This window comes from Crocodylus siamensis, chromosome 4 (genome assembly GCF_052110815.1).
Source record: "Crocodylus siamensis isolate JL-2025a chromosome 4, ASM5211081v1, whole genome shotgun sequence".
Lineage (NCBI taxonomy): Eukaryota > Metazoa > Chordata > Crocodylia > Crocodylidae > Crocodylus > Crocodylus siamensis.
In genome coordinates this window covers 146,467,055-146,489,769 of record NC_143398.1, presented here as the reverse complement: position 1 = coordinate 146,489,769, position 22,715 = coordinate 146,467,055, and the positions used below count along the sequence as shown (strand labels likewise).

Here is a 22,715-nt window from a genome sequence, read left to right as displayed (position 1 = left end):
CCAGTGGAGGTAAAGTTGGTGGGTGGGCTGCGGGGAGGGGGGGAAAGACGACAGCAGAGTGTGGCTGAGGGTTTGGGGCTGTGGGAATGAGTTGGGGAGCCCTGGGAAGACACTACAGTATAAAGCCATAGCTGCAGTCAAGCAAATTTGCCATCCCAAAAATTTCTTGTTCTTGATAATCTGCAAACTTTTTACTGACAACCAAACTTTTTTTTTACTGTGATTGGTGTTAAAACCCTCAATTTGAACCCAACCCTTGTCCAGGCCTGGGAGAAGGGTTACATTTACATTATGCAAAGCATGTCAGTAAAAAAGTTTGGCTGCCAGTAAAAAGTTTGCAGATTGGCAGTTAAAAATGGTCTTGGGTTGGCAACCCTGATCTTAACCCATTCGTTTTGGTCAGGGAGACTTATAAAAGCTAAATCTACATCTGAAGTAAAAATGATAAACTGAATGTAAATCAAAGACAGTTATAATAATAAAGAGCTTTGGAGGTTCCAGACTGCACATAAGAGGTTAGACTGTAGACAGCTTTAGCGTCTGCCAAGACATCATTGCTAGAATCAGTGCATAGCTCATGTGAAATATGGGGCACTTGACACAAGTAGTTCCTGTTTTTCATTAGTAAATTATTAACTGAAGAAGCAGAGATGAGGCAGCACTCTGTTCTACAGCTGCATAGGAAAATGCTTTCTCCTGCTCAGTGGATTAGCCATGAGATGGACCAGCCTCTTGCCTCCCTTAGGAAATATCACAAGAAAGAACTTGATGTGATGTCCTGTTTATTAACCTCAACTAAAGCAAAGCATGCAAGACATACTCCTATCTACCTTCCCTCCTGTCATAAAAAAAAATGAAACAGTCATTGAACCTACCTGAGAAAGAATTAAAACTGACGTATTGGAAGCACTTTTCCCCCCCACAAAACATGATTAACCTGTCAAACTGGATGCCTGTGAAATGATTAGCCTTTAAAACATAACATGCAACTGAGGCCAAGAGCTAAGCAATAGTAATAAAGGACAGGACTTTTATCTGGACAGTCAGAGCACCCAAAGTTGAATTAGTAATGATTGTGGTAAGGGGTGGAAGGGGTCTAACATAGGGTTACCATATGTCCAGGTTTTCCTGAACATGTCCTCTTTTTGAATCTTGCAATCTCTGTCCAGGCAGATTTTTAAAATCTGAACAAATGTCTAGGATTTTGCTGTGCTCCACTGGTGGGAGCCAGGAGAAGGTGACTGGAAACAGGGGGCATCACATGTGACTGCGTGCGCATATGCATATGGCTGGCATGCAGCCAGGCAGGGTAGTGGGAGCAGCCTCAGCAGCTGGATGCAGGTAAGTCTGTGGGGAGGGAGAGTTGGAGGGCCATGGCTTGGGGGCTGTCCAAGCTGCATGCGTGTGTGTGTGAGGCAGCGGTGTGTGGAGGGGATGAATGTGTGAGGTAGGGTGGATGCCTGGTGGCACTGGAGGAAGGTGTCCAGGCGCTGCTGGGGCTGAAGCAGGGCAAGCGGGGGAGGAGGGGGGAGCAAAAGGGGAGGGATCTGTCCTTCAAGCAGGAGAAGGTGTCGGGGAGGGTCCTTGAAGGGCAGCAGGGAGCTCCATGGCTGGGCTGGCAGCACTAGAACCAGTGCCTGTGCTCACAGGGGTGGGATGACCCCCAGGAGATGTGACCAGGCGTGGGGGGGAGAAGGCAGGGGCAGGGGTATGGCCAGGCTGCCTGGCATAGTGCTGGAGCCCCAGTCCGGGGAGGGGGGACGTACGGGCCTCCTCTCTTCTTCCCTCCCACCTGCACCAGGGCGGACTCATTCCACCACCACCTGCACAAATCAGAGCCACCGTGCTGGGGGCCCCCTTCAGCAGGGCTGGGGGAAGCAGGGGGCTGTGGATTGCAAGTGAAGGGCACTGGCAGGGCTGGGGAGGGCGGAGGCTGTGGGTCAGGAGTGAGAGGCACAAGCATGACCTGTGGGGTGAGGGACTGTGGGTCAGGAGTGAAGGGCAGCAGCAGGGCTAGGGGTCTGCAGTCAGGAGAAAAGGGCAGCAGCAGGGATGATGGGGGCTGCAGGTTAGGGGTGAGGGGCACTGGCAGAGCCAGGGGGCTGTGGGTTGGGAGTGAAGTGTCCCCATGACAAGTGTCCTCTTTTTTGGAACTGGAAATACAGTAACTCTAACACTTGTTCTACAGGAAGACCCTGACTAGTGACTTCCAATCAGTGGAGGTTCAGATTAATTTTCTCTGCAGGCACATTACTGCATGGCTGCCCTCCCTGCAGCGTTTCCTGTATCTTCTTCTGAAACATCTGGTACTAGCCACACCTGAAGATAGGTCTAGACAGACCCTTGGTCTGATCCAGTCTGGACACTGCTTTGTTCCAATAAAACCCCTTTGGAAACAGTCAGAAACACAGGCTCTGAATGGCCCAAAGCCCAGCAAGCAGACCCCCACACAACCACCAATTTAGAGTTTGTGCAAGGAAGAAGTGAGATGAGCAAGAGGTCTCAGCCCGGTTTCTGGATAGAAGGTGCTTACCTCATAACTCCTCCTTTATGGAAAGCCTGATTCCTCCTGTGTACAAAGGATGGAAGGATTTATTCACAATGCAGTTGTATCAGTGTAGTGTGGGGATTCCTATGCTACCTTCCAGTGAGCTGGCTCAGCCAGCATGAACAGTCTAGCCATGGCAGCATGGAGTTACAAATGGGCCTTAATTCTGCTTCTCTGCAGGGGATTATCCTGTACTGAGCTCCATGTTCCTATGGTGGAACTATTTCCATTACCCAAGCCAACTCATTGAAAACAAATCTTGAGGCTGGGAGGGCACATGAGGCACCACACGTAGCCTAATCAGATTGAAGCGATACCGACAAGCAGAAAATTTGCCATGGGCAGCCCACTCCTTTTCAGAGCATTTTTAAACAGATGCATGCTGCTGCTACTAACAAACTGGCATGTGTACAGCTCACTGAATGGTGAAATAAAGTCTTGGTACAGCACCTCTCAGCAACACTAGGTGCATCTACATGTGCACTTTATTGCACAGTTGTTACTTCACAGTCATTTAGTACTTGCTTTAGCATAATGCATGCTGAACTGCTTGCCTGCATGTACTGGGAGCCATTACAGACATGCTAGGGAAATAAACTCCCAAAACTGTATTAGTTCCCAGCCTCCATGTCCTCTCACAAATTATTCCCTAGTAACCACATACTGAATCCTTATGTGTATGGGTTATTATTGTAATCCCTGAACTGCTGGGAGCCAGGTCCTAATGCTGCTTTATCTAACCTCCAAGCTCCTGGTCTCATTTGCCATTGCTAATAACTGTCTCCTGATGCATTTGTAGTCAGTAAGGTTTCTCTCCCCTGTGCTTGGATCTAGCAGCACTGGCCTACAGACTAACCTATCTATTGACTAGTCATTAACTCACCTTCTGTACTTGGCTTTCAAGCATGATCTGTGATTGTGTTGCATATGGACGCAAACCATCACCAAACTTAGTTACAAGACCTAATGTGGGAAATGCCACATGGACACTGCTCTAAGGTGTCAAGAGTAGCACAGTAATAAGGTAGAATGAGCTGCTTGTTAACAGAACCCAAGAGAATGGTTCACAAAAGCAAAGCTGGTCCTATAATGTTTAGAGAGTCTAGAGGAAAAGTTGGCTTAAGAAAGGCTCTAGCTGCTCCCTTGGGATAGTCAACAAAAACACAGTTCAAGGCGAGGCTCTGCTTACTGCCAACCCCAAAATCAGCTGCAAATATCACTGCAAAATACTGGAACTGCTCTTCCCACTCAGCTCCTGGGAGACAAGCCTTTTGCATCATCTCAGAAGCCCCGAAGACTAGGGCTTGTAACCAGAATACCACTATACCCAACAGCAGCTCACTCACACCAGGAGGATTTCACAGATTTCACAGACACTAGGGCTGGAAGGGACCTCGGAAGAGCATCGAGTCCAGCCCCTTGCCCCAGCGGCAGGAAGTCAGCTGGGGTCACAGGATCCCAGCAAGATAAACATCCAATTTACGCTTGAGGGTGTTCAATGCCGGTGTTTGAACCACCTCCGATGGCAGGCTATTCCAGACCTTGGGGGCTCAGACAGTAAAGAAATTCTTCCTTATGTCCAGCCTGAAATGGTCTTGCAGGAGTTTATAACCATTCAACCTCGTCATCCCTTGGGGGGCTCTGGTGAACAAACGTTCCCCCAGATCCTGGTGAACAAACACCCCTGATAAACTTATAGGTGGCCATTAGATCACCCCTGAGCCTGCGCTTTTCCAGGCTAAAGAGCCCCATAGCTCTCAGCCTGTCATCGTAAGGTCTGTTTACCTGACTTCTGATCATGCGTGTGGCTCTCTCTGGACTCTCTCAAGCTTCTCCACATCCTTTTTGAATTGTGGAGCCCAAAACTGGACGCAGTACTCCAGCTGCAGCCTCACCAAGGCTGAGTACAAGGGGAGAATGGCGTCCTGGGATTTGCATGAGAAGCATCTATGGATGCAAGCCAGCATTTTGCTCACTTTACTAGCCGCAGCATCACATTGCAGGTTCATGTTCATTTTGTGGTCAATCATGACCCCCAAGTCCCTTTCATCCATAGTGCTAGCCAGTGTAGCACTGCCGAGCCTATAAAGATGCTGCAAGTTTTTCCTCCCAAGGTGGAGAACCTTGCATTTTCTGGTGTCAAACACCACCAGGTTCTTGTCTGCCCATTTTCTGAGCCTGTCAAGTTCAGCCTGGATCACCTGCCTATCCACAGGTGTGGACGCTTTACCCCAAAGTTTGGTGTCATCGGCGAACTTGGCCAGTCCACTCCTGACTCCAATGTCCGCATCATTAATGAAGATGTTGAACAGTATGGGTCCAAGGACAGAGCCTTGAGGCACCCCACTGGTCACAGGGCACCATGACAATTGACTTCCGTCAACCACCACCACCATCTGGGTCTGACCACGGAGCCAATTTCCCAGCCAGCAGATTGTGGTGGACCCGAGGCTACAGTTGGCCAGTTTTGCCAAGGGGTGATCATGGGATACCAAATCAAGGGCTTTTTTGAAGTCAAGATATACAACATCAATCTTCTCTCCCTTGTCCAAGTGATAGGTCACCTGGTCATAAAAGGAAATGAGATTGGTCAAGCAAGACCTACCCGCAACAAACCCATGCTGGCTATCCCTCAGGATGTTGCCATCGGCCAGTCTGTTGAGGATGCCTTCTTTGATGATTTTTTCTAAGACCTTCCCCAGGATCGAGGTCAGGTTGATGGGCCTATGGTTTGCCGGATCCACTTTCCTCCCTTTCTTGAATATAGGCACCACATTGGCCTTCTTCCAGTCTTTGGGCACTACACCAGAGCGCTAGGAGTTTTCAAAGATGCGTCCCAGGGGCTGAGCTATGATGCTTGCCAGCTCCTTGAATACCCTGGGGTGTAAATCGTCAGGGTCGGCTGACTTGAAGGTATCCAGCCTCTCAAGGTGTTTCTTCATGAGGTCAGCATTGATGGAGGGCAGGGGATCTCCCTCACCCAAGCCTCGCTGTCCCGTAATGGGCAGGGGCAACCCGTGGGACTGATGAAAAACCGACGCAAAGTACCCATTTAGTAGGTTGGCTTTTATCTGGGCGTCGGTTGTCAATTGTCCCTTCTGGTTTAGCAGGGGTCCAACGTTGCCCTTGCTTTTCCTCCGGTTTCCCACATATCTAAAAAAGGACTTTTTATTATCCTTGATACTTGTAGCTAGTCGGAGTTCAGTCGCAGCCTTGGCTTTCCTTGTTCACTCCCTGATGCAGCTCATGTGCTCCTTGCTGTGGTCCAGCACGTGGCAATGGCCACAGCTGCCACTCATAGATTGACAGAAGTCCCAAGGGTCTGAAAAACTGCTAGAATGGAGAGAGGAGAGACTGAGAATGGATACAGACATCACTTGGTGTCTCATTTGTGCTGCCATAAAAATGTGTATTGTACAACAAATTGTGAGCACACCTAGGCGGCAGAAGGGGTGGACTAACAGGGCTTAGCCCCCGCAAACAAGGGGCAGTGGTGGGGCTGCAAGGTGGCCCAGCCGCAGGCTTCCAGCAGCTGCAGCAGGGGTGGGGAAGGGTGCACACACAGCAGTAAATGAGGGAGTAGAGCAGAGGCATCTGCTACACAGCCAGGGTGGGCAGGGTGCAGGATGAGCAACTCATCTGGGGGGTGCAGCTCCTGCTGCTACGTGCACCCTGGGAGGCATGGGGAGCATATGCCTCAGATCTGCGTGGGGCAGGGCGGGCTGCCACTACAGGCTGGGGCCGGGGCTGCACCAGGCGCTTCCCAACGTGGGGGGGCTGGGCCAAGCTGCACTCTGCTACAGGAAGCCACCCTAAAATTCGCCGTAGCACCCCCATGCCCCCTCCCAGCACTGCCACCACCCACCCCAAGCACAGCACAGCCCCCCTGCTGGGGGCAAGCAGTGTGGGCAGCTCCATGCCTACAGCCAGACTGAGGTGGCAGCGCTCCTACAGGCGGTAACACACAGCACCCAGGCACCATGCTATGTGGCCCTGGAACCAGTGCAACACCCATGCCAACGACATGGGGCCACAGCCATGCAGCTCCTCGGTGCCCACACCAACCAACCAGGCCCATCCCATGCCTCCTTGCATAGTGCAGGTGAAGGCACTGGGCCCCACACCCTGTGGCTTTGGCGGCCAGCATAGTGGCACCAGTACATCAAAGACATTGGTGCTGCACACCTTGTGCTGCTAGTAGGCATTGCCCACACCCACAAAGTTGTCACACAGCTCCAGCACAAACGGGCCCAGCTGCAGCCCCTGCGCCTTGGCCGCCTGCACCAGCTTGCCCATGATGCAGCTCATGTGCTCCTTGCTGTGGCCCAGCACGTGTGGTGATGGCCACAGCTGACACTCATAGAAGCATTCCATCAGGCTCCACTCCCCAGGGCTTGGGCCAGGGCTAGGGCTAGGGAGCAGGCGTAGGGGGCCCACCCCAAGCACAGCACAGCCCAAATCCCTGCTGGGAATAGTCCAGTGCAGTCCTGGCCCCAGCCTGCAGTGGCAGTCTGCCTTGTCCCACACAGATCTGGGGCATGCACTGCCCCCACCATGCCCTCCCAGTATGCATGCAGGGCAGGAGCTGCCACCCTCTTCCTGCATCAGATACCCTCCAGATGAGCCACTGGGGGCTTTGTCCCAAGCCCCATCCCAGCTGTGCAGGGCCTTCCCCTGCCCCAGCCCCACTCCCTCCCTCACTACCATGGGGAGGGAGTAGATCAATCTGCCCCCCTCCCCAACATGGCCCTTTCCCCTCCCCCATCCTTTCCCCCCACAGACTTATCTGCTGGGCGACACATGAGCGCATGTGCATACTCAGCCCCCACAAATAATTTTTTCTCCCTCTACCTGTGAGTGCACATGTTGTACTGCTCAGAGGCTCTGCTCATGCTCATGAAGTCACCACGCAGCTCCAGCACCAGCAGGCCCAGTTGTAGCCCCTTGCACCTTGGCCACCCACACCAGCTCACCTGCAATGTGACTCATGTGCACCTTGCCGTGGCCCAGCACATGCAGTGATGGCTGCAGCTGCTGCTCATAGAAGTGCTCCAACAGGCTCCACCACACTGCACCACGTGGCTTTCCAGGCCTCAGGCCAGGGCCAGGTCTAGATTGTGGGTGCAGGGGACCTGCCATGAATGTAGCACAACCCAACCCCGCCCCCCCCCCACACAAACTGGGAAGAGCCTGGCACAGCCCCAGGCCCAGGCCACAGTGGCAGCTTGTCCTGCCCTGTACAGATCTGGGGCACACATACCCGTGATGAGAGACATGCTGGGATGGGATGGGCTCCACCTTTCCCCTAAAGGTAAGCGTGTGTTCTCTTCCAGGTTGGTGAACCTCCTTCGGCGGGCTTTAAACTAGGCTCGTCGGGGGAGGGGGAAGATGAGGGCGGAGGAGACGATGAACTACCAGGCCCAGCAACAGCCAGCGAGCCCAGACCAATGGTCAAAAGGGAGAAACAGGTAAGCGATGGGGGACGGGGCATTGCTGAGACTAGGGGGTCAGTGGGCACAACCGTTGGAGGCCTCAAATGCCTCTACACGAATGCTCGAAGTATGGGGAAGAAGCAGGAGGAACTCGCCCTCCTCCTAGCTGTCACCAGCCCTGACATAGTAGGGATCACAGAAACGTGGTGGGACTCATCGCATGACTGGGCGGTGAGTGTCAAGGGCTATAGGCTATACAGGAAGGACAGGATAGGAAGGAAAGGTGGAGGAGTAGCACTCTACATCAAGGAGGAATATACTTCCTCGTTAATTAGCAAGGGGGTAGAGGGGGGGCACTCTGAGGTGCTCTGGGTTAGAGTAAAAGGCAGTCCAGGGGAGAGAGACTTAACGGTGGGAGTCTACTATAGACCTCCCAACCAGGGAGAAGAGCTCGACCAGGAATTCTTAGGTCAGCTTACAGAGGCAGTGAGGGCTAAGGATGTGGTCATCATGGGGGACCTGAACTTCCCAGACATCTGCTGGGAGGAGCAGTCAGCCAAGTCTGATCACTCACGTCGGTTCTTAGCCAGAGTGCAGGACCTCCATCTAACCCAGGAGGTGCACAGCCCCAGCAGGGGAGACGTCTTGTTGGACCTGGTGCTGGCCACGGGTGATGACCTGATGAGGGGGCTGCGGGTGATGGGCCACCTGGGAGACAGTGATCATCGCTTGCTGGAATTCACCATCCAGCGTAAGGTGGCAAAGGGCTGCAGCAAGGCAACAGCCCTAGACTTTAGGAGGGCTGACTTCAACAAGCTAAGGAGGATCGTTGGGGAAGCGCTGAGGACCCAGAGGGGAAGGGAATCAGATGTCGAAGGTGAGTGGTTGCTCCTTAAGGAGACGATCCTCCATGCCCAAAGGGAGGTAATCCCAACAAGGGTCAAAGGGAGCAGGAGGGCACATAAACCCCCATGGCTCACTAGGAGCATCCGGGAATGTCTCCTTGCTAAAAGGGAGGCATACACCCAATGGAGGGATGGGGTCATCACCAAGAAGGACTATGTTACAGTCGCCCGAGGATGTAGGGGGGCAGTCAGGAAGGCCAAGGCAGAGAAGGAGATAGGACTAGCTTCCCGGATTAAGGACAATAAGAAGTCCTTCTTCAAATACATAGGGGGTAAAAAGAGGGTCCCGGGTAATGTGGGGCCCCTGCAGGACACGATGGGCAACTTAGTCGTCACACCAGATGACAAAGCTAACATATTTAACGATTTCTTTGCCTCTGTCTTCCTAAGTAGGGACCAGTTCAGCCACCTCCCTGCTGGGCCCCCCTCGGGCCCCAGGAGAGACACGCCTGGGCCAGGGGTTAGCGAGGAGTTAGTTAGGGTACTTCTGGAGAGGCTGGACGTGTTCAAGTCCGCTGGTCTGGACGATCTTCACCCTAGGGTTCTACAGGAACTGGCCGAGGTCATTGCGGGACCCCTGGCGCGGCTCTATGAGCACTCGTGGTGCTCTGGTGAGGTGCCGGAGGACTGGAAGAGGGCCAATGTGGTCCCTATCTTCAAAAAGGGAAAAAAAGAGGACCCAGGAAATTACAGGCCAGTTAGTCTTACCTCAATCCCGGGTAAGCTCTTTGAAAAAATTATCCTGGCACACATCCAGGAGGGCCTTGCAGGGGAATGCATGCTCAGGGGCAACCAACATGGGTTCATCAGTGGCAGGTCTTGTCAGACCAACCTGGTGGCCTTTTACGATCAGGTCACCAAATCATTAGATGCAGGGGTTGCTGTGGATGTAGTCTTTCTGGACTTCCGGAAGGCTTTCGACACTGTCTCTCACCCTGTCCTCATCAAAAAGCTGGGAGACTGTGGTGTCGATGCCCACACAGTCAAATGGGTCGCTAACTGGTTGGAGGGCCGCACCCAGAGGGTGGTAGTGGATGGGTTCTTCTCGACCTGGAAGGACGTGGGCAGTGGGGTTCCGCAGGGCTCGGTCCTCGGGCCCGCACTGTTCAACATCTTCATCAGTGACTTGGATGAGGGGGTAGAAAGCACCCTGTTCAAGTTTGCTGATGACACTAAGATGTGGGGGGATGTGGGTGCACTAGAAGGGTGCAATAGGCTACAAGCTGACCTTGACAGGTTGCAACGGTGGGCGGATGAGAATAGGATGGGGTTTAACACTGATAAGTGCAAGGTGTTGCACATGGGGAGGAAGAACCGGCACCACACTTACAGGTTGGGGAACTCCCCTCTTGCCAGCACGGAGACGGAAAAGGATCTTGGAGTCGTCATTGACTCCACGATGAACACGGGCCGGCAGTGTGGGGAGGCAGTCAAGAAGGCCAACCGTACCCTATCATGCATCCACAGATGCATCTCGAGCAGGTCCAGGGAGGTGATCCTCCCCCTCTATGCGGCATTGGTCAGGCCGCAGCTGGAGTACTGCGTCCAGTTCTGGGCGCCACACTTCAAGAGGGACGTGGACAATATGGAAAGAGTTCAGAGGAGGGCCACTCGTATGATCAGGGGTCAGCAGGGCAGGCCTTATGAGGAGAGGCTATGGGACCTGAACCTGTTTAGCCTCCACAAGAGAAGGTTAAGGGGGGACCTTGTGGCCTGCTACAAACTGGTCAGGGGGGATCAGCAGGTATTGGGGGAGTCCCTGTTCCCCCGTGCGCTGCCAGGAGTGACCAGGAATAACGGTCACAAACTGGCGGAGGGTAAGTTTAGATTAGATATTAGGAGGCGCTACTTCACAGTCAGGGCGGCTAGGGCCTGGAACCAGCTTCCAGGGGAAGTGGTGCAGGCTCCTAGCCTGGGGATTTTTAAAAGGAAGTTAGATGAGCACCTTGCCGGGGTCATCTGACCCCGGTGCTCTTTCCTGCTAAGGCAGGGGGTCGGACTAGATGATCTACCTAGGTCCCTTCCAACTCTAGCTACTATGAAACTATGAAACTATGCCCTCCTGGGGCACGTGCAGGGCAGGAGCTGCCACACCCTTCCCAGGCCCCGGACTAGCCGCTGGAGGCTTCATCCTGCACCCTGCCCTGGCTGCGCAGGGCCTTTCTCTGTCCCTGCCCCAGCCCCATTTCCTCTCTCACCACCGGGGGGGGAAGATTGATCTGCCCCCCTTCCCACCAACAGGACTTTTCCCCTCTCCCTGCCCCCTCCCCCACAAACTTACGTGCTGGCGAGCACGTGCATGCATGTGCGCACTTGGCTCCCCCAAATAATTTTTTCTCCCTCCGCCTATGGTGCCACACCACATCAAATGAAAATCAGTGGCACAACAAAAGGTAGTAATAGACTCTGCTGCTTTATTGTGGTAGATGTCTATTAGCTCTGTGGTGGGAGGGTACCAACAGCCTGAGTTGCTCGTACTCTCCAGCCACCCCAAGCAGACACCCCAGAGTACCTGCCCACTTTCCCTGCTTACAGAAAGGTACTCCTAGGCAATCTCAGGGTGCCTCTCCATAAGCGGGAAAGCCCCACTTCCCCCACTAAGCCAGACCTGCTCCCCACCATCATGGGGAACAGAGGAGGGAAAGTGGAGAGATCACATTGTCCCTTGTCCCTCATCATCAAGGGTAGGACAATGGGTAATGTGTGTTTTGCCCAATGAAGCTGATCATTTGTGCCACAACACAGCACAGCACAAAATATCCCCTTCATTTGGCAACATCTGTTTGTAGCCTGAAAGCTGAAATATGTTATCTGTGTGGATAAACATTTGCAAGACCTAAATACAGGAGAGGAGGACAGAGGTGTGCAGGGAGTGAGAACTGGGAGTTCTGATGTATAAGAAGTGGTATATTTGAAGCAGGAGAAATGTTTGGGGAGGCAGACTGCTGGAACCTTCAGTAATTTCTATTTGGCAAGTAGTGCCTTGAACAATAGAAGTAAAAGGACCAGACTAGACAAACCCCTCATGAATATTCTAGAGCCACAAGCCTGCAATCTGCAGGGGGAGGGCTGGGTGACCAGTCAGCCCTTTCGTACCTCTGATTCTGTGATTAAATTGTCCCCCTAATGAGCTGAGCCCAGAAGAAACCAATCATGCAATTTCACCATCTGGACTATTATCACTCCCCATCAGCACAAAATGATGGGTTTGTGATATGTGACAGAACCTCTTTTGACACCTGGGATTCAATCCACTGAATTGGCTAAATCAGCTGAAGCTTGGGTATTTATTGCCATTGAAATAAGATAAAAGCTTTCCAGCACCACACTTAACATCTTCTCAAATGCATTGTGCTTAATTTGAGATGAATAAAGAGAGAAAATTCAGCATAAGCCCAGCCAACTTTGGGTCTATATCATTTTAGGTTGCTTCTCTGAATAGTGGGAAATGTGGTAGATGCATCCTTTCCTCTAGGGATGGGTTCCTTTCTAAATGTAAAGGTCTATTTAAAAGGGATCCAGGGGTTCTTGTTACTGTAAGAGAAAAGCCGCAGCAGTTATGTCCCCAGGTGGAAGAAAGACAGTGGAGCCTAGGCTAGCTGCAGGGGAACAGGCAACAGTATTGCCAGGTGAATGATAATTATCATATGTGTATGATAATTTCAACCTTTGTACAATGTACAATCAATAATAGTAAAAGTGTTCAAAATGTACAATATATTTTTAGACATATAGCTGATGCAGTATATGTAAAATCCAAGTCACTCTCAGAAAGGCTTAACTGACTTCTGGGTTTGTTGTCAGCACTTTCTTATGGCTGCTTGCTTCAACATAAAGAAATGTTTTAGCTTTGATGACCCAGTTCTCTCTCACTCACTGGAGACTTACAGTAAGCAAAATAAAGTAAATAAGAGGACTTATTTCCATGCTTATTTGCATATTTTTCAGTGCTAGAGCTCATTCTGGGACCCTGAGACCCTCTCTTTTCATAATAAAAATAGTTCCATCAAGGTGTGGCAGGCGAGGGGAAAGGGAGGGTACCCTGAGGAGCTGGAGTGGGGCAGGGGCTGTGCAGCTACCAGTGGGGATTCACAGCTGCTCCTAGTCAGTCCCGCTACAGGCCATGCTCCTGCATGAAACCTCTTTATGTTTCACTCTCTGAAACTGAATTTTCCATTAGTTAAAGTAATAGCACTACCCTTCCATAACTTTTCTGAACTTAGCAGCACCCCATTTCAAAAACAAATTTATTAATTACTGTGCAAAAAATAACCTGACAGAAACACTTTTTACAGAGACTGGAAAAAATACTCATGAATAACCATAATCTTATAATATGGTAACTAGTGAGACACTTGAGGCTGGCAGTTCTTGCAAATATTTATCAAGTAAAATCCACAGCTAGATAGTTTTCACGGTACTGTCTCAGCTTACCCATGGGGATATGGCACACCTGGGCTGGATGTAGCTTTGGCATGGCTGAGCTGCAGAGCTGGGCAAGCATGGACATGGGCGATGTACAGGGCCTCACACTGTGCTCACTGGTCTGCAAAGAGCCAGGCAGTTTCTTCTACTTTCCAGGGCAAATGCCATCCAGTCCCTGACTGCCAGGCAGCCCAGCTGGCACTTGAGGACACAGCTCCTCCAGCAAACTGTGAGATTAGGGGCCTAATCCCCATCTGAGGGAATCAGCACTGGAATCTGGAGCGATACTGCTTTACCCCAGCTGAGTCTGGCATGGGCAGAGGCACAACTCTATCCTGTCCAACTTACTGCCACAGCCACTCCCCAATCCCACCCCACATAGCGTCTCCCAGAAACAGGTGTGGTGGGACAGTTCCACCTGGTCGGGGTGACACCCTTAAAAGAATCCTGCAGTACCCCATTGAGAATCATTGGTCTATATCCTATGTGTACTTACCCTGCTTTGGTGCCAGGGCATAGATTAGATGATCTCCTGAGATTTTATCTAGTTCTACACTTCTCTGATTCTGTGATTTCCCTCCCCACTATATTTGCAGTAGAGAAAATGCAGTTGTGTTTAATTAACATTTTAAGGAATAATCAATAGGAATTCTTAGCTCCAAAATGGTAATTATTCTTGTCCCTTGGTTGGTTTTTCCAGGAACTAATTGATCCAAGTGGCCACTAGCATATACCTATTCATTAAAGCTAAGACAAGTAGCAAGCAGGGCAAAAAGGATTTTGTTGAAGTGCACTTCCATGATTAGACAGCAGCTGGAAAACTGGATTCACTGTGGCTGTAGGTTGGCATACCTCTTGACAACTGCAAATGCCTGGATACTATGTAGGGACATTTGCTTACTTATAAAACCTCTTCCCAATGGAAAATTAGCTCACATTCAAGAAGGGACAAGGAGTGTGAGGCAGAGCTATGGATCTGCCCCTGGCTGAATACCCTGGTAAAATTTCAGGTAAAATAATTGAACTTTTTGTAGATAAAGTGAGGGGAAGATGCTTTGTTATGTCCATGTTAAAAAAAAATCTTACAGCTGTTTGGCTAAGAAGTTGTAGTGCCTTCCCTAGAAGGCCCCTGGGCAAACTTAATTCTGAAATGTATTAGTTTTCCTGGTGCTTGACTTCTAAAGTCTCAATATTCCTTTAACACAATTTTTGGTTATAATTTGTGTAACTCCATAAATGTGCACAATGCTGTTTGCTAGAAGTATGTGCTTCTTGAATACAAGTCCAAATGACTGGCTTTTAAATTCACAGTTCTGCAATCTAAACTGATACGGTTAAAGAGAAGAAGTAGTGTGACACCAACCAGCCTGTGCTCATGTCTCCTTGCCACGCCTGATGAATCTGTTGTGTTACGCAGAGAAACTGCAATTTGCATAAGCAGCCACTTGTATTTGGTGGTTTCCGAAGAAGGTCTAGGGACTTCCAAAATAATGGCTGGCATTGAACACTCATCTCCACGTGCCTCACATAAATCTGACAGCTTTAATTGAAACCTGTCACGCTGCTGAAGCCCTGCTGTAAATTGCATTCATCAACAAATTACGGCAATTAAAATAGGAGACTCCAGATGAATGTGAGCGGCAAGTCCAGCACATGGCAGCCATTTATTAGTAATTAAGCCTTGGCAAACAGAAAAGAATCAAAGGCATCAGACTGCCAGGGTATGTGACAAGTAAGTCTGCTGCTCAGCTGCCAAAGTGAGACAATGGGCAGCCTCGAGAGTGAGACTGCCAGCCCGCCAGACTCCAAGAGCTTCACTCAGTAAACAAGCTGGTATTTTGCCTCGCTGGCACTGCTGCTGCTGCAGCTGGTCAGCATGAGCAGGCACGGGGTTGGTCGGGGCTGCCCAGTACTATGGGGTTGAGGCAGCAGCTCCCATCGCCTGGGCAGCCTAGAAAGGCAGTCCAGTGCAGAGTCACCCCAGCCTCACTGTGCCCAGGGGGCAGCAGGATGTGCCACTGTGGGATGATGCCTGGGCCAGGTGGGACGAAGGGACCCGCTGCGGGCCAGAAAAAGCCCCTCCATGGGCTGGATCTTGCTTGCAGGCCATATTTTGCCCACCCCTGCTCTATGCTGCACTGACTGTAGCTAGTAGGTCTGATTCTCATTCAGTACATCCAACCTGACTAGAGTGGCCGTCTCAGTGGGAAGAAGGCTCTCATCTTCCCTCCCCTTCCATACTCCCTCTCAGTAACCTCCCAGGTCAAGGCTCTCCTCCTGAGCATTACTTGGGACTGAACCACCTGACTCCAGCTTCATTCCTGAACCACCTGACTCCAGACAAAATGACCCTGGCTTCTTTGAACAAACAAGAATAAATTTGGTGTGAGCCCTTCTGCAGGCTAAGTCCAACTGGTGTTTGTATTGGAACTGACATGGAAATTAGGAACATGAAGTAAAAGAGACAAAGTCAAATGAATTTGTTTGTCCTGTGCTCAGTGGTACAAAGGTGTGCTTACGACTATCCTGGAGCTTGCTGCCCAGTACAGACTCCTAGCAAGAAGCAAACCCAGGCAGAGGCAGCACCGATACCAGAGGAGGTCAGATGCATGCCCCTGGTTTGGCAGCACCAGCTCTTCTGCCTTGCTGAAGACTTTCCACACCTGATACTGCAGTAGTTTCAACCAGGGGCGTGAGTTTTGTTACCTCTTGGGACTTTCCCCACCCCCGAAAGGGCAGATGCTGCATTCTGAGCAGGGGCTTCCTAGAAGGAGTTAAAGCTTAGCTTAATTAAGTTCTTAAATGCAGGCAGCCCTGCATGATTCCTTTTACAGCTAGCCTCCCTGACCCCAAGGAGGCCAGGGCCCTCAGATCTAATACAAGTTGAAACCACCAAACCATGTAGGCACTTATCTGGTACACATCACTGCAGTAGCTGAATCCCTCATTGACAACAGAATCAAAAAATTATAGAATGTAAGGCTGAAAGGGACCTCCAGATGTCATCTAGTCCAGGGGTGGTCAACTTGCGGCATGCATGCCACAAGTAGCACAGGCAGCTTCTATGTGTAGCCCATGGCAGATTGTGGGGGGAGACAGCAGAGCAGCAGATAGGACAGGAAGCAGAAAGCAAAGCAGCAGATCAGGCAGAAAACACAGGGAAGGAAACAGAAAGATCACAGATTGGGCTAGTCATAGGTGATGAGTAGAAGGGGCACGATGGGACACGTACCCCCCCCCCCGAGAGTGAGCACTTTGGCTGGTAGGAGAGTGCTTGTGCCCCCACTACAACTGGCTCTGCTAGTGGGATGTCAGAAGTAGAAGTGCTGGCGGCAGAAGTCCCGGCACTTTCACCACTGTCATGCCGCATGTGGAAGTGCTGGCACGGCAGTGGTGGAAGTGGTGGTGGTGGAAGTCCTTCCGCCACTGTCTTGCCGCATGCAGAAGTTCTGGCACTTCTGCTGCTGCCATGCCACTGGCACACTCAACGATTAGCCGCTGGGGGACCCCCACTCCGGTCGCTGGCTGACCACTGGGAGACCCCCTTGGTTGTGCCCCGCTGATGCCCTGCCAGACTCAGGAGGCACAAGCTGTCCATGAGGCTAGGTGTGGAGATAAGAGTGGTACTTGGGAGGTTGAGGGGATAATTTGTGGCATGCCTGCCAAAACAGTTGGCCCCCACTGATCTAGTGACCAGGGAGCCAGTACACAAGGGCTGCAAACAGGGTAAGCCGTTTGCTGAGGGCAAGAGGAGGAAGGGAGAAAACCTAGGCACCAGATCCTGCCCAGGGAAGGTAAGTGATCCAGCTGCCTGTGCCTTTGGTTTGCTGAGTGCTTGTTTAGTGGGTTGTGTCTGTTTGGGGGGTGTGCTCTGAGAAGCTGCAAGTGCTTGCTGACTGCCGAATGACTGCTTCCTGGGCCTGACAGAAACCCTAACAAGGGGACAGAGCCAGTCCAGGCCCAGCAGGGTATAAAAGGAGACTCCCCAGGCAACCAGGAATCCAGTGAACAGGGGCTGCAAACAATGTTCCCTCCAAGGAATAGCAGTCCATGAGTGCACTGCCTCAGTCCGTGAGTGCACCGCTACAGTCCATGAGCGCACTGCCTTGGTCCAGCATGGGACACTTACCAAAGGGAGCTGAGGGCTGGGGGCTGGAGGCCAGGGGCTGCAGCCTGGAGGCTGGGGGCTGGAGCTGAGAGGCTGGGGGCCAGGGGCCAGAGGCTGGAGCCAAGAGACTGGGGGCCAGAGGCTGGTGTCAGGGGCCAGAGGCTAAAGCTGAGAGGCTTGGGACTGGAGGCTGGGGCTGGAGGCTGGAGCAGAGAGGCTGGGGCCAGAGGCTAGAGCTGGGGGCTCGAGGCTGGAGCTGGGGCCAGAGGCTGGAGGCTGGAGCCAAGAGGCTGGGGGCTGGAAGCCGGAGGCTGGAGCCAAGAGGCTGGGGGCTGGAAGCCAGAGGCTGGAGCCGAGAGGCCAGGGGCCAAAGGCTGGAGCTGGGGGCTGGAGGCTGGGGCCAGAGACTGGGGCCAGGGGCCAAGGGCTGGAGCTGGGGGCTGGACCCAGGGGCTGGCACAGGCTCTACTGGCTCCAGGGAAGTGCTCCGCTTCCCCGCATCAGGGCCAGGGAATGGAGCACTTCCCCAGAGCCAGAGGAGCCCGCACCACCCCCTGCCCCAGCCTCCATCCCTGCCTTGCCTCATCTCAGGGAGGAGACGCTGCCTGCCCCAGTTAGGCTCTGCTGGGTCCAGGACACTGCTCCATTCCCCAGCCCTGACGCCACGTGCCTCCTCACTCCCCAAGGCCATGCATGGGAGTGGAGCGGTGTCCTGAAGCTGGGGAAGCCTCCCTGAGGCAGGCAGCGGCTCCTCCCTGAGGTGAAGCAAGGCAGGGATAGAAGCTGGGGCAGGCTCCGCCAGCTCCAGGGAAGTGCACCATTCCCTGGCCCTGATGCAGGGGAGTGGAGCACTTCCCCGGAGCCAGCGAAGCCCACACCAGGTTCCAGCCCCCACCTTGCCTAGGAGCTGACCAGCTCCTCTCCTGGTGTGCGGCCTTGAAAAGGCTGCGTGCGGCCACACTTTTGGTTGTGCGCATCCGTGCACCTTAGAGGGAACATCGGCTGCAAACAGGGTAAGAAGTTCACAGGCCAGTTCCTAAGCCAGTTCGTGCCCCCACCCCAACCCCACCTTTTTGAGGGGCAAGCCTTTCAACTTGACGTGAAGAAGCAGGAAAAAAAGGAACCCTTTGGGATCAACGAGCAATAAAGAGACTAGCTTTCAGGCAAGTTTGTTAGGGAATGTGTGCTTGGAAGAGCAGTAAGGCAGAGAAGGCAAATTAAGAGACCCAGGGAAATGGCTGGAGGACATTGCAAGGCCAGAATCACTACCACTGCTTCTGCTTGTACCTGTGAGGTTTCTGTCCAGGTAGGACTGCTCACCATCAACGCCTCCACCCAGGTCAAGGTTTGGTGCTGTGGGCACTGTGATTTGCAGCTTCCTTCCAGTTAAGACCAGGTCAGGGAGTGAGTGGTGTATGCAATATGAGCGGTGTGGTGCCTCTCAGGGAACAGGCAAGAGAACTAAAGGAGGAGGTGCCGAGGCTCTGAAGCATCCTCCATCATAAGAAGTTCATCAGTTTGATGCTGGAGGAGACCTTCAGGACTGTGGAGGAAGAACTGCCAGATGCAGCACTAGAAAAGAAACAGTACATTGACACCAAAGAAGGTGGAAGCTGGAGGCTTGTGACTTCCGGCATCAAGCAGAGATCTTCACCTCCACCTGCAGTGGTTCATCTGGAGAACAAATGTGCAGCCCTGGCAACAGAGAGGGGAAAGCATGTTCCAATGGTGGAGAAAGACAGGCCAGGCCTCACCAAGGTGAGAAGGATCGAGATGACCACCACCAAAAAGTGACGGGTCATGGTGGTTGGAGACTCCCTTCTGCAGGGGACGGAGGAGCCATCTGCCGATATGACCTGTTGCCTCACAAGGTTTGCTGCTTGCCCAGAGCTCATACCTGACACGTCACAAAGGGACTACCAAAGCTTACCTGACCCTCTGACTACTACCCCATGTTTCTCATCCATGTGGACACCAATGATTCTACCAGGGGACACCCTGAACGTATCAAAAGTGACTACAGGGCTCTGGCTGCAAGGGTAAGGTGGTCTGAGGCTCATGTTGTGTACTGTTGATCCTTCCAGTCAAGGGAAAGGGCTCAGGCAGGAACACATGCATCCTGCAGATTGACACCTGGCTTCGCAGGTGGTGTCACCAGCAGGGCTTTGGCTTATTCGAACCATGGTATGTTCTTCCAAGAAGGATTGCTAGGAAGAGATGGGATCCACCTGGCTAAGAGAGGGAGGAGCATCTTCGCAACAGGCTCACTAACCTAGTGAGGAGGGCTCTAAACTAAGTTCACCAGGGAATAGAAACCAAAGCCGTGAGGTAAGTGGGGAAGCAGGAGACCTGAAGGAAGAGCAAACAGGAGGAGGCAATTGGGAAGTGCTCTCATACTTCCTGAGAAATCAGGGCAATCAACTAGTTACCTTGGGTGCCTGTACACAAATGCACGAAGCCTGGGAAACAAGCAGGAAGAACTGGAAGTCCTTGCACAGTCACAGACCTATGATGCGATTGGAATAACAGAGACTTGGTGGGATAACTCACATGACTGGAGCACTGTCATGGGTGGGTACAAACTGTTCAGGAAGGACAGGCTGGGGAGAAGAGAATGAGGAGAGCCATATGATTGCTCAGAGCTCCAGTATGAAGCTGGAGACAGGCCTAGAGTCTCTGGGTTAAGGTCAGAGGGGAGAGCAATAAGGGTGATGTTGTGGTGGGTGTTTGCTATAGACCACCATGCCAGGAGGAAGTGGTGGACGAGGCTTTCTTCAAACAGCTAACAAAAGTTTCCTGATCACAGGCCTTGGTTCTCCTGGGGACTTCAATCACCTTGACATCTGCTGGGAGGGCAATACAGCTATGAGCAAGCAATCCAGGAAGTTTTTAGAGAGTGTTGGGAACAACTTCCTGGTGCAAGTGCTGGAGCAGCCAACTAGGGAATAATTGGTGGGGAATGTAGTAGTGGATGGCAACTTGGGCAGCAGTGACCATGAGATGATTGAGTTTAGGATCCTAAGGAAAGGAAGGATGGAGAGCAGCAGAGTAAGGACCTTGGACTTCAGAAAAACAGACTTAGACTTGCTCAGGGAACACATGGGCAGGATCCACTGGGAAACCAGTCTGAGGGGGAGAGGAGTCCAGGATTGCTGGATGTACTTTAAAGAAGCCTTACTGACAGTGCAGGAACAAACCATCCCAATACACAGGAAGACCAGCAAGTATGGCAAAAGATCAGCTTAGCTTAGCAACGAACTCTTCAGTAAACTAAATCACAAAAAGGAAGCTTATAAGAAATGGAAACTTGGACAAATAACTAGGTAACAATGTAAGAGCATTGCTCGGGCACGCAGGGATGAAGTCAGGAAGGCCAAAGCACAATTAGAGTTGCAGCTAGCAAGGGATGCAAAGGGTAATAAGAAGAGTTTCTACAAGTATTTTGGTAGCAAGAGGAAGATCAGGGAAAGTGTGGGTCCCTTACTGAATGGGGGAGGCAAGCTTGTGACAGAGGATGGAGAAAAGGCTGAAGTACTCAATGCCTTTTTTGCTCAGTCGTCACAGGCAAGGTCAGCTCCCAGGCTACTGCACTGGGCAGGACAGTTTGAGAAGGAGGTGAGCAGCCCTCAGTGATGAAAAAATAGGTTAGGGACTACTTAGAAAACCTGGAGGTGTACCAGTCCATAGGGCCAGATGGGATGTACCCAAAGGTACTGAGGGAGTTGGCTGATGTGATTATAGAGCCACTGGTCATCATCTTTGAAAACTCAGGGTGATCGGGAGTGGTCCTGAACGATTGGCAAAGGGCAAACATAGTGCCCATATTTAAGAAAGGACAAAAGGAGGATCCAGGGAACTACAAACCAGTCAGCCTCACCCCAGTCCCTGGAAAAATCATGGAGCAGATCCTCAAGAAATCCATTTCTAAGCACTTGGAAAATAAGGTGATTAGGAACAGTTGGCATGGATTCACTGGGCAAATCATGCCTGGCCAACCTGATCGCCTTCTATGATGAAATAACTGACTCTGTGGATGCGGGGAGACCAGTGGATGTGGTAAACCTTGATTTTAGCAAGGTTTTTGATATGGCCTCCCACAGCATTCTCTCAGGCAAGCTAGGGAAGTACAGGCTGGATGAAAGGACTGTAAGGTGGACAGAAAACTGGCTGGAGCACCAGGCTCAGAGAATAGTAATCAATGGCTCAATGTCTAGTTGGCAGCCAGTATAAAGTGGAGTGTCCCAGGGATCAATCCCGGGGCTGGTTTTGTTCAATGTCTTCATCAACAACCTGGAAGATGGCATAGAGTGCATCCTCAGCAAGTTTACAGATGTCACTAAGCTGTGGGAAGTAGTAGATATGCTGGAGGGTAGGGCTAGGATGCAGAGTGACCCAGACCAATTAGAGGATTGGGCCAAAGGAAATCTCATGAGGTTCAACAAAGACAAGTGCAAAGTCCTGCACTCAGGACAGAACAATCCCATGCACCAGGACAGGCTGGGGACTGACTAGCTGGGCAGCATCTCTACAGAAAATGACCTGGGGGTCACAGTGGACAATAAGCTGAATATGAACAAACGATGTGACCCTTGTTGCAAAGAAGACTAACGGCATACTGGACTGCACTGATAGGTGTGTTGCCAGTAGGTCAAGGGAAGTGATTATTCCCCTCTATTCAGCACTGGTGAGGCTGCAACTGGAGTACGGCGTTCAGTTTTGAGACCCCCCACTACAGAAAGGATGTAGATAAATTGGGGGGAGTCCAGCAGAGGGTGAAAAATGTTGTGGGGGCTAGAAGACATCACTTATGAGAAAACACTGAGGGAACTGGTCTTACTTAATCTACAGAAGAAGAGATGGAGAGAGGACTGAATAGCAGCCTTCAACTACCTGAACAGGGGTTCGAAAGAGAATGGAGCTAGACTGTTGTCAGTCATGGCAGATGTCATAACAAGGAGCAATGGTCTCAAATTGAAGCAAGGGAAATTTAGGTTAAATATTAGGAAGAATTTTCTCACTAGGAAGGTAGTAAAACTTTGAAACAGGTTACCCAGAGAGGTGGTGGAAGCTCCATCCTTGGAGGTTTTCAAAACCTGGCTAGACAAAGCTTTGGCTGGGATTATCTAGTTGGGGATGGTCCTTCTTCAAGCAGGTGATTGGACTAGATGACCTACTGAGTTCCCTTCGAGCCCTAATTTTCTGTGACTCTGATTCTATAATCCAGCCCCCTGCCTGGGTCTATCTCTACCTAAACAATCCCATACAAATCCTTCTATAATCTATTACTAAAACTACAT

The 22,715-nt window shown here is 51.5% G+C and overlaps 1 long non-coding RNA gene across 1 annotated transcript; it reads left to right on the top strand.

Moving 5' to 3' along the window:
* Positions 1-1,112: 1,112 nt before the first annotated feature.
* LOC149866743 (uncharacterized) lies at positions 1,113-15,701 on the top strand. The gene is made up of 3 exons (XR_016441601.1): positions 1,113-1,341; positions 7,882-8,016; positions 14,622-15,701. It is a non-coding gene; the product is annotated as an uncharacterized LOC149866743 (long non-coding RNA).
* The last annotated feature ends 7,014 nt before the right edge of the window (positions 15,702-22,715 follow it).